This window comes from Eschrichtius robustus, chromosome 3 (assembly GCF_028021215.1).
Source record: "Eschrichtius robustus isolate mEscRob2 chromosome 3, mEscRob2.pri, whole genome shotgun sequence".
Taxonomy (NCBI): Eukaryota; Metazoa; Chordata; class Mammalia; order Artiodactyla; family Eschrichtiidae; genus Eschrichtius; species Eschrichtius robustus.
Window position 1 is genome coordinate 121,834,049 of NC_090826.1, and position 9,008 is coordinate 121,843,056.

Consider the following 9,008-nt stretch of genomic DNA (forward strand, 5'->3'; position numbering starts at 1 on the left):
TTCTGGCCTCCAGAACTGCCAGAAAATTAATTTCTATTGTTTTAAGCTCCAAGTTTGTAGTAATTTGTATGGCAGATCCAGGAACTATGATATCATCTTTCAAATCCTTCTCAGACCTCACCTTCTCCGTGAAGCCTGCTCTGATTACCTCTGCTGGAAACTGCAGCTCCCTTTTCTGAGCCCCTTTACTCTTTGCCTGTACCTCTTTATGAGACTTGTCATAATCTGTTTCGTAACATGCTTATAAATGTGGATGTCTGGATTTTAAAATCTCTAAGAGCAGGCACCAAGCCTTCTACACCAAAGTGTTTAATTTAAATTCACACATTAATTACTTAGCATGAGCCAGGCTCTGTTCCAAAGACTTAAGCCCTCCATTTGGAGCACATATGTTTTTCCAATTTTTTTATTTTATAAATAATTCATTCATTTAATCAATAAATATATATTTAACCCTTACTCTGTGCCAGACACTGTTTGGGGTTCTGGGGGTACAAAGGTAAACAAAATAGATGCTCCTGGTCCTTGACATCCCCCAAATAGTTTTCATGTCTTCATGAGGGAGACAGAAAATAAACAAATATGTATACATTTGTAAGTATTTAATGACAAGAAATGACAAATGTCTTGGAGAATTTCAGAAGTGATATATAAATACATGCTCATTGTGAAAAGAAGTAGAGAAGATGATTATAAAGTAAAAGTACACTTTAGTACCACCTCTAATTCCACTCTGCTCCCAGAAGTAACCATCATTAATAATGTAATCCTTTCTTTTTCCATGCATTTATATATACCATATAAACCCATATACATTTATCTTTTCATAAATAGAATAGTACTTTATGCATCACCCTGTTACTTGGCATAGAATTTCACATAGAGTAAACGTCTGTTCTACATATAGTGGCTGTTTGATGAGTATTAAATTTCTTAAACTTCTCCAAAGGCCCCCCTAATGCTGAACATCAGGGCTAGGTCCTTCTGGCCCCTCTGTTAATGGGCATGTGCTCTGGCGAGCCCCTTGGGTACAAAGAAGGGGTGTGAACAAGGCAACAGTCAGCTGCCTGGGAGAGGTTTGGGTGGCTCCTCCTGAAAGGACACCCAGACTTCAATGTGTAGAGTCTTTTCTGCACCCCCCCCGCCCCCAACTCCGCCCTGGCTCCAGCACTCCATCACTCAATACTCCCTGGAGATGCAGAAGACTCTGTGTTGAAGATTTGGGACAGCCACAGACCAGCCCCAGACCAGCCCTTAACCCTGGTCTGAGAAGTGTCATTTATTCCCTCAACAGACATTTGCACAGTAGGTTATATATGGGGTTGGCCAAAAAGTTTGTTTGGGTTTTTCCATAAGATGTTACAGAAAAACCCAAACGAACTTTTTGGCCAACCCAGTACTAACAGTGTGCCAGGCTCTGGTCATGTCTGCTTACAGAATATTCCTAAGAACGGAGCAGAGTGGGATACGAGACAGATAAAGATCCAGGAGTCTGCATCCTACTTGTCACGTGGTTTCATCTGCCCTGGACAGACTCAGACAGAAACCAGTGGCTGTGACGTCTGCAGCTGCTACAAATGATACACTCCTACATGGGTGGAAAACGCAAGCCAGCCCTGCTCCACGCTGTGGGAAATTTTCCTATTTCCACCGAAGCCTCTTGTTCTCTCTTCTACTGCATCCTGCGGCGCTGCCTAAATGATTACATTCTGCGTGTGCCTGTGTATGTGTGAGTGAGTGCATGTGCACAGCCTCTCCACACGCTCCATGCTGCGGCACCCATGATAAGGTGGAAAGGCCCTGAAGAACCATTGAGTTGGAAGGGACACCCCAAAAAGCATTCCTCTGCCTCCAGGAAGACTGTGTCTAGGTCATGGACAATAGCTGGGTGTTTTCCAGTTTTTAAAGCTCTTTGAGGAAATGGAAACATGCCTGATCCCATCCTGGACCAAATTTCAACATACATTTTTGCAGACAAATCAACATCCTAGTGTGTCACCTGAGTTTCTCCTAAACCCCGCCGCCTCCCTGCACTGACCATGTGCCCCCAATAGAAGATTTTGCCTTCTCGTCATTACTGAAAAATTTTCAACTTTGCTTCCAGCTCATTCCTCATATAGGACTAATTTACTTTAGACATTTGACAATTCAATTTTGAAAGGAGAACTACAAGTCACTTTAAAAATATATAGGAAATATTTGTTCATTTTTGTTCAACTTTCATCTTTGCACATTTCCACATTTTTTCTTTTTCTTTTTTTCGTATGTGAATTGGTGCTCTGCAACCCAACTGATGCGCTCCTGAGTCAGCGTCCCTGTTTCTAATTATTGAACATCTAGAAGCAGTTCCAGACAACTGCTCGGCATTACGTTCCCACCACCAAAACCTGAGGGACAGAATTCTTGGTTACAAAATGCCGGAGTTAAGGGTTGAAAGACAACATCCATTATAACCTTCTGTTTTCACTCACTTATAATTGTCCCCAAATTGTCCTTTTGCTCCAAATCATTCTATGCTCTGTTTCCACCCCAGGGATGAAATTGCTTGGAAAGTCTGAACAAAAGTGGTGTAGCCAGTTTGGAACCAGGCAGCTTGGGGGGAGAATATTTTTCTTCAGCTTTAAAACAAAGTGTGTCTCCGGCCATGGACAACCCCCAAACAGCTGTCCCCTTATAACATCGGCTCTCCCACGTGGGTGGTCAGCTTTTTTCCAAGGGAGGAAGTGTCTGTGAGTGGAGCGGAAATCCAGAATTTCAAGACAGAAATCATAGGCAATGAAAGTATGGATTTGTGCTTTCTGTTCTACAATTTGGCAATGGTGGTGGGGGGGAAGGGCTTATGTTGTATTATCTGCAGAACGCAGGCAGTCCTCTTTCCCTGGGATTAGCTGTCTTATTTCAACAGTGTCTACGTAGCGGTGAATGGTATGTGATTTAAGTGAAGGCGTTCCTGAGTTTGAGTTTAGGTTCCATCCCTTACTAGCTATGTGATCTTGAGTTAGTAATATAGCTTCCCTGAGCTTTTCTATCCTCATCATTAAAATGACGCTCATGGTGGTACCCACCTCACAGAAGGGCATGGAGGACAGAGTGAGGTCATGTATATAAAGCCCTGAGCCCGGTGTCTGGCATGCCGTGTGTGTGCAGCATAGGTGCCTGGGAGTACAGCAGAGGCAGTCACAGAGAGATAACATAGGTGACTGCAGCTTGCATTTGCCAGTTTTGTTGACATCTTGCTTTTTTGGCCTCTCAGCATCCATTCCCACCTCTTCTGGTGACCATACCTCCGTTTTCATTTCAGTTTAGGAAACCACCCCTATACATTCTCAGCCCCTGTGATTCAGGTGTCGCTGTTCCTACCGCCCTCCCCATGTGTTGTTCTGGAACTCGATCTCAACCAATTAGAGGCTGTGAACGCCTGCTCCAGGATTTCTGCTGGAATAGGGGAAGAGAGAAATAATCTTCTCTTTCTGCCAGGGTCGCTGGTCTGCCAGGATGCCCACTTAGAGCTCCTGGTAAGTCCTCTTTGGTCAAACTTACCAAGAATGGCTCTAACAGAGAGAAAGGCAGACCCAAGAGATGGCACATGGAATTCAAAAGGCACCATCCAGGTGCATGGATCCTGCTGTGCCTAGAGCTGGACCTGCCTTTAGACTTTTCTGTTGGGGAGACAATACATTCCCTTTTTTGCTTAAGTCAGTTTGAGTTGGGTCTCTGTTGTTTACATTGGTCTCATTGGAACAGAAACTCAAGACTAAAAGCATCCAGCAATTAGGCAGAACCCTTCCTGACATGTTTGGAAGACACACATCCTCTGCCTCTGATTTGCTGGCAGCTTCGGACAAGTGCCTTTACTCTCTAGGTTCTCAGCAGTAAGATCAGGCCACGGTGACAAGTGACCACTGAGGCTCCAGTATCCTGGGAGGCAATGATTTGAGGAAGGTAGAGCATGGAGGGGATCAGAGTCCGTCCCTCTGTTTGGGGTCACAGAGGAGAAATTAAGAGCTGGTTTTGAACTCTGGCTGTGTGACCATGGACAAGTTATCAACCTCTCTGAGCCTCATTCTCTTCAACTGTAATATGAAGATATTCAGACTATCTAGTGAGAGGAATTGTTACACTTCCCTCCTCTTCCTAATCTCACATTGCCATCTCAGCCCAAAGCTGAAAGGCTTCTGCTTCTCGACTGGAGATAGAGGTACTGGAAAAACCATTCAGCTTCCCTCTCTGTCCTGTCACTTGTTCCTCCTCATGGAGGGGAAAGCGACTAGTCTGACTGGTGGGAATGGAGCGAGCAGGCAATCGCTCAGCCACGTTACCCTGGATTGGCAACGTGGATCAGCACAGCCCTGGCTTGCTGCCTCGTCCTGTGTGTGTTCAAGTGTGTGAGCCACGTGCTCCAGGGACACATGGGATGAACCCTCGAGCAGGGCCACTCGCACCACTTCAGGTGCCCATTCTCCGGTTTCTCCACCTGGGAAGGGGCTGGGGTGAATCAAGTCAGCCTGCACTGTGGATCTGGACGTCTTTAATCCAGGAAGAAAGGCCTGTCAGGTCTCCAGTCTAAATCTACCCCTTACAAAGCAGATACTTGGACCCTCACTTGACTCCTGGAGTCTGTGGTGAGGTTAATTTACTACACACTTTAGAATGAGAACATGTTTCTAAAACTTTGGGACGAAAGAGATTTCTGCAACAAGGCTCCAGATTTGCACACCATAAAATGGGAAATGGATGGATTTGACTACATCAAAATTAAAGATTCTGTTCAAGATAATAAATGATATTAGATTGGGAGAACGCACTTGTAACATCTATAGTTTTCAAAGGTATAATACATAAATTATTTAAGGAACTCCTGCCACTCTGTAAGTAAAGGTCAAGAAACACAATAGAAAGCTGGACGAGGGACATATATATTGGGCACTTGCCAAAAAAGAGTAACACCTGCCCCCCACAGGCCAGGCCTAATTTTTAATTAAGATAGGCAACAAAGCAGAAACTTCGAGATCCTTTCAAATTTTAATTCACTTTCCTCTTAAGTCTCTACCCAACACATTATTATTCAACCCAGAGATTTACCATTTGTATTTCAGTCCTCTTCCTGAGATTTACTTTTTCTTGTGCCCAAGCAAACCTGGACCCTTCCCCCAAACAGTTTTAGGGGCCTTACCTGTACCTATGTGTCTGCTTCAGAATGTGAGAGATGGTTATTCCAGCACCCTCTTAGGGTAGCAATGACTGGCAGTGTTAACAATTAGTCAGAATCCCATTGGTCACCTGAGGCTCATTAAACAAGCAGCCTCCTCTCTGTTCTTTAGCAGCTGCAATGAACAGCAAGCTGGTCCACATTTTGAACAAAAGTTCTCATAGGATCTTTGCATGCATGATGTATTCTGTTTGTTGCCAAGATGTGAAATTTATCTCTTGGAGGAAGCATATAAATCTTGCTGTAGTCTATTTAAGTAAAGAGATAACAGGAACAACTTACTGAGCCCATTGGTTTCCGGTGAGAAAGAAAAAAATAATCAATTTTGGGAATGTTGGGGGGCTTTGGGTCACTGAAGAGAATTTGGTCGAGTCCCTTAGAACACTATAAATAGGAAATTCGTGGAAGAGGAAATCTGAATGGCTAAGAAGAACACTGAATGGAGCCCAACTTTTTCAGTAATCAGAGAAAGGAAATTCAGAGAAAAGTCTCACTTGATGTGCAACACACTGACAAAATTAAGAATTTGACCAAATGCAAGGAAGGATGTGTAGAAATGTGCCGCTCAAGCACTGGTGGTAGCATATATTGGTGAAATTCTTAGAGAGCAGGGTGGAACTATGAGTGAAATGAACATGTGACTACTCTACAATTAGGCAAGTCCTGCCACTGGGATACGCCCCAGAGAAACTCCCTTACAGGTAAACAAGGAGACTCCGAGCAAGAGTGCCTGTCATGGGAAAGGATTCTAGACCACTGAAGACTCTACTGGAATAGTGTGCAGCAATCAGCAGGAATTGGCTAGAGCTACGTAGAGCATCATTGATGGATCTCAAAGCATAATGCTGAGTAAAACAAAGAAGAAGGAATCAAAAGGAGATTGATAGCAAAAAAACATTCATGTACATTTAAAAAAACTTTATTGAAGTACAGTTGATTTACAATGTTGCATTAATTTCTGCTGTACAGCAAAGTGACTCAGTTATACATATATATATACTTTTCCATTATGGTTTATCACAGGATATTGAATATAGTTCCCTGTGCTATACAGTAGGACCTTGTTGTTTATCCATGTACTTTTTTTTTTTATATAGCTTTTTTTTTTAAAATTAATAGCTACTCTATTTATTTATTTATTTTAGCTGTGTTGGGTCTTCGTTTCGTGCGAGGGCTTTCTCTAGTTGCGGCAAGTGGGGGCCACTCTTCATCGCGGTGCGCGGGCCTCTCACTATCGCGGCCCCTCCCGTTGCGGGGCACAGGCTCCAGACGCGCAGGCTCAGTAGTTGTGGCTCACGGGCCTAGTTGCTCCGCGGCATGTGGGATCTTCCCAGACCAGGGCTCGAACCCGTGTCCCCTGCATTAGCAGGCAGATTCTCAACCACTGCGCCACCAGGGAAGCCCTCCATGTACATTTTTAAAACATACAAAACAATACTAAATATTTCCCATAGATGTCATACGTAAACATAACAAATGGAAGGTGGATTTTCAAGGACCTACTATAAATACATAAGAAGAGGGTACCTTTGGGAGGATTTCGATTTGAGATAGCAGATGAAGGGGAAAAAGAAACAAAAGAGGTGCCTTGAACGGTCTTCTTTGCCATCTGTTGAGAAGGATAAACTCAGTTATGTCCACTGGGGTTAGAAACCAGCTATATAGCTCTATCATTTGACAGAACACTAACCCATAGTAGGTGCAGGTGCTCAATTAATAATTTAACAATTTTTAATCTATTTGTTTTATCCTTTAAATTCGGGACTTTCTAAGATATAGGATCTTTCAGAATTTTCTCTGGAATCAGTGCTGAGAGCTCAGGGTGATCCCCTGCTTCCTTATAAGGTCATGGAATAAAATATCAATCAATTTCTAAAAAGACATTATTGATTCAGTGAGGTAGAGAGAACCTTAGAGATCTTCTTGTCAGAATCTTTGACCTTGCCGAAGAGGGATCTGAAGTCCTGAGGGGTCCAGTGACTGCCCAAGGTCAGACACGGAGCCTGCTGCCTGTGACCAGAGGGGACCCCAGTCTTCTGACTCCTTGTCCTTTGCTTTTTTTCCACCAGGTAGCCTGACGTTAGCATTGCTACCTCCAAGTGTGCCACGACTTCAGCTTGCTCTGAATGTCCATGTCTGTCTCTGCACATTTGGGAAGGGTTGATCTCGCACTTTAACACTCTACACTGCAATTGGCGCATGACCTCTACAGGAAAAGAGCAACAGCCCCTATAACACAGTGCCATTGAAAACTCACATTCAGTCACTCTCAAAAGTCCCCAGTTCTACCTCTGAGAAAGAAGTCTAATTGTCAGTGTTGCCATGGGAACGTCCCTTGTTGCAATGAACCAGTCCTGACGTGGCCTTGTCCTTGGACTCCATATGTAATATTGGTGGTTTAGCAGCTACAGGTCTGTGTTTCGTTTACCCAGAAGATTGTTCCTTCCCAGCTTAGACGAACTCCTGTTTCTAAGCATTCTCCATGAGATTCTCCATTCTTTCTTCTTTGAGATTCCTCTTCTGAGCCCATTTCTCCGGAAGCTAAACCTCCATTGAGTGAGTGCCTGTTTGACCTTCTGAGTCCACTTGAGGTTCATTTTTCAAACTATTATTTGTTTTCCATTTAAAAAATCCCGCCCCTCCTAGAAGCCGCTTTCTACGGAAAGTGACTGTGATGCTCCGAGCCGGCAGCAGAGGGCGCCCATGCCTAACAATCTTGGCACTGAACGTTCAGCTGGGGCTGAGCGGGTTACAAGCCTCCCGCAGCTGCGCTGACAGAGAAGATCCTCCCCTGGGGGCCTGGACCTGGGCCAGCTCAGTGTGGTCGGAGACGGCTGTGCGCTCCAAAACTGTCACGAGAGACATTTCCATGGAGTTTTCCATGGAGAGGGGTGAGGGTCCTTTCCCAGATTCTCCTTTCCTGCCTGCCTTGGGGAAAGGGGGAGGGGAGTGCTTTCTATTCTGTTCCCTGCTCAGTCCCTCCCAGGAACGCCCTAAATTAATCCTGTATCAGGGCCCCCAATCTTTCTCCAGGGGAGAAGGCATTATTGGTTTTTTGCCTGAAACCTTGAGATCATTTAGGGGAAGCATCCTCCAGGGCCTGAGTCCCAGTCTTTTGAATTACATCAGTGGTGACAAATTAGTACTCACATAGGGTATATTTGATTTTTTTGGAAGCAGCCAAATCTATTAAATAAGGGATGAAATAAAGCTGGAGGTACGAAAGTACAGAGCCCAGGACCTAGTGTATAGTGGGTTCTGGATAGATGGGGGTGACGTGAATCTGGGTCCTCTGGTAGTTATTGCAGTTGTCATTTAATGAGCTTTTGATTTAGAACAATGAGACCATTTTTCTTAGGTGACCTCTAAATCAGTTCTGAAGACAAATGTAAAAGAGAACTATCCAAAGAATATATCATTGCAGCCAAAGTTTCGAAGATTTCAAACATAAATGTGATTTGTTTGCCCAAGTTCCACATGTATTAAAAAACACTTTATTATTTTATATTTGCTTATTGTATGTATCAATCCCTTAACCTACGTGTATTTCTTGGGCATCAAATACAAAGGTAGTGCTGAAGATATAGGACCAGAGACCTTGGAGTGCAGTGGCACTTGCTCTGCATTGGCAGTGAGGTTGGCTGAGGTCCTTACACTGCCCACCTGGAGGTCCTGGGGCAAGTCATGAATCTCTAGGGTCTCAGTTTCTTCATCTTTAAGATGGGGATAACAAGAGCTCCCCTGCCTATTTCTCTGAACCCAGATTACAATTGCAGACCTTTATGTGCTTTGTGAACTC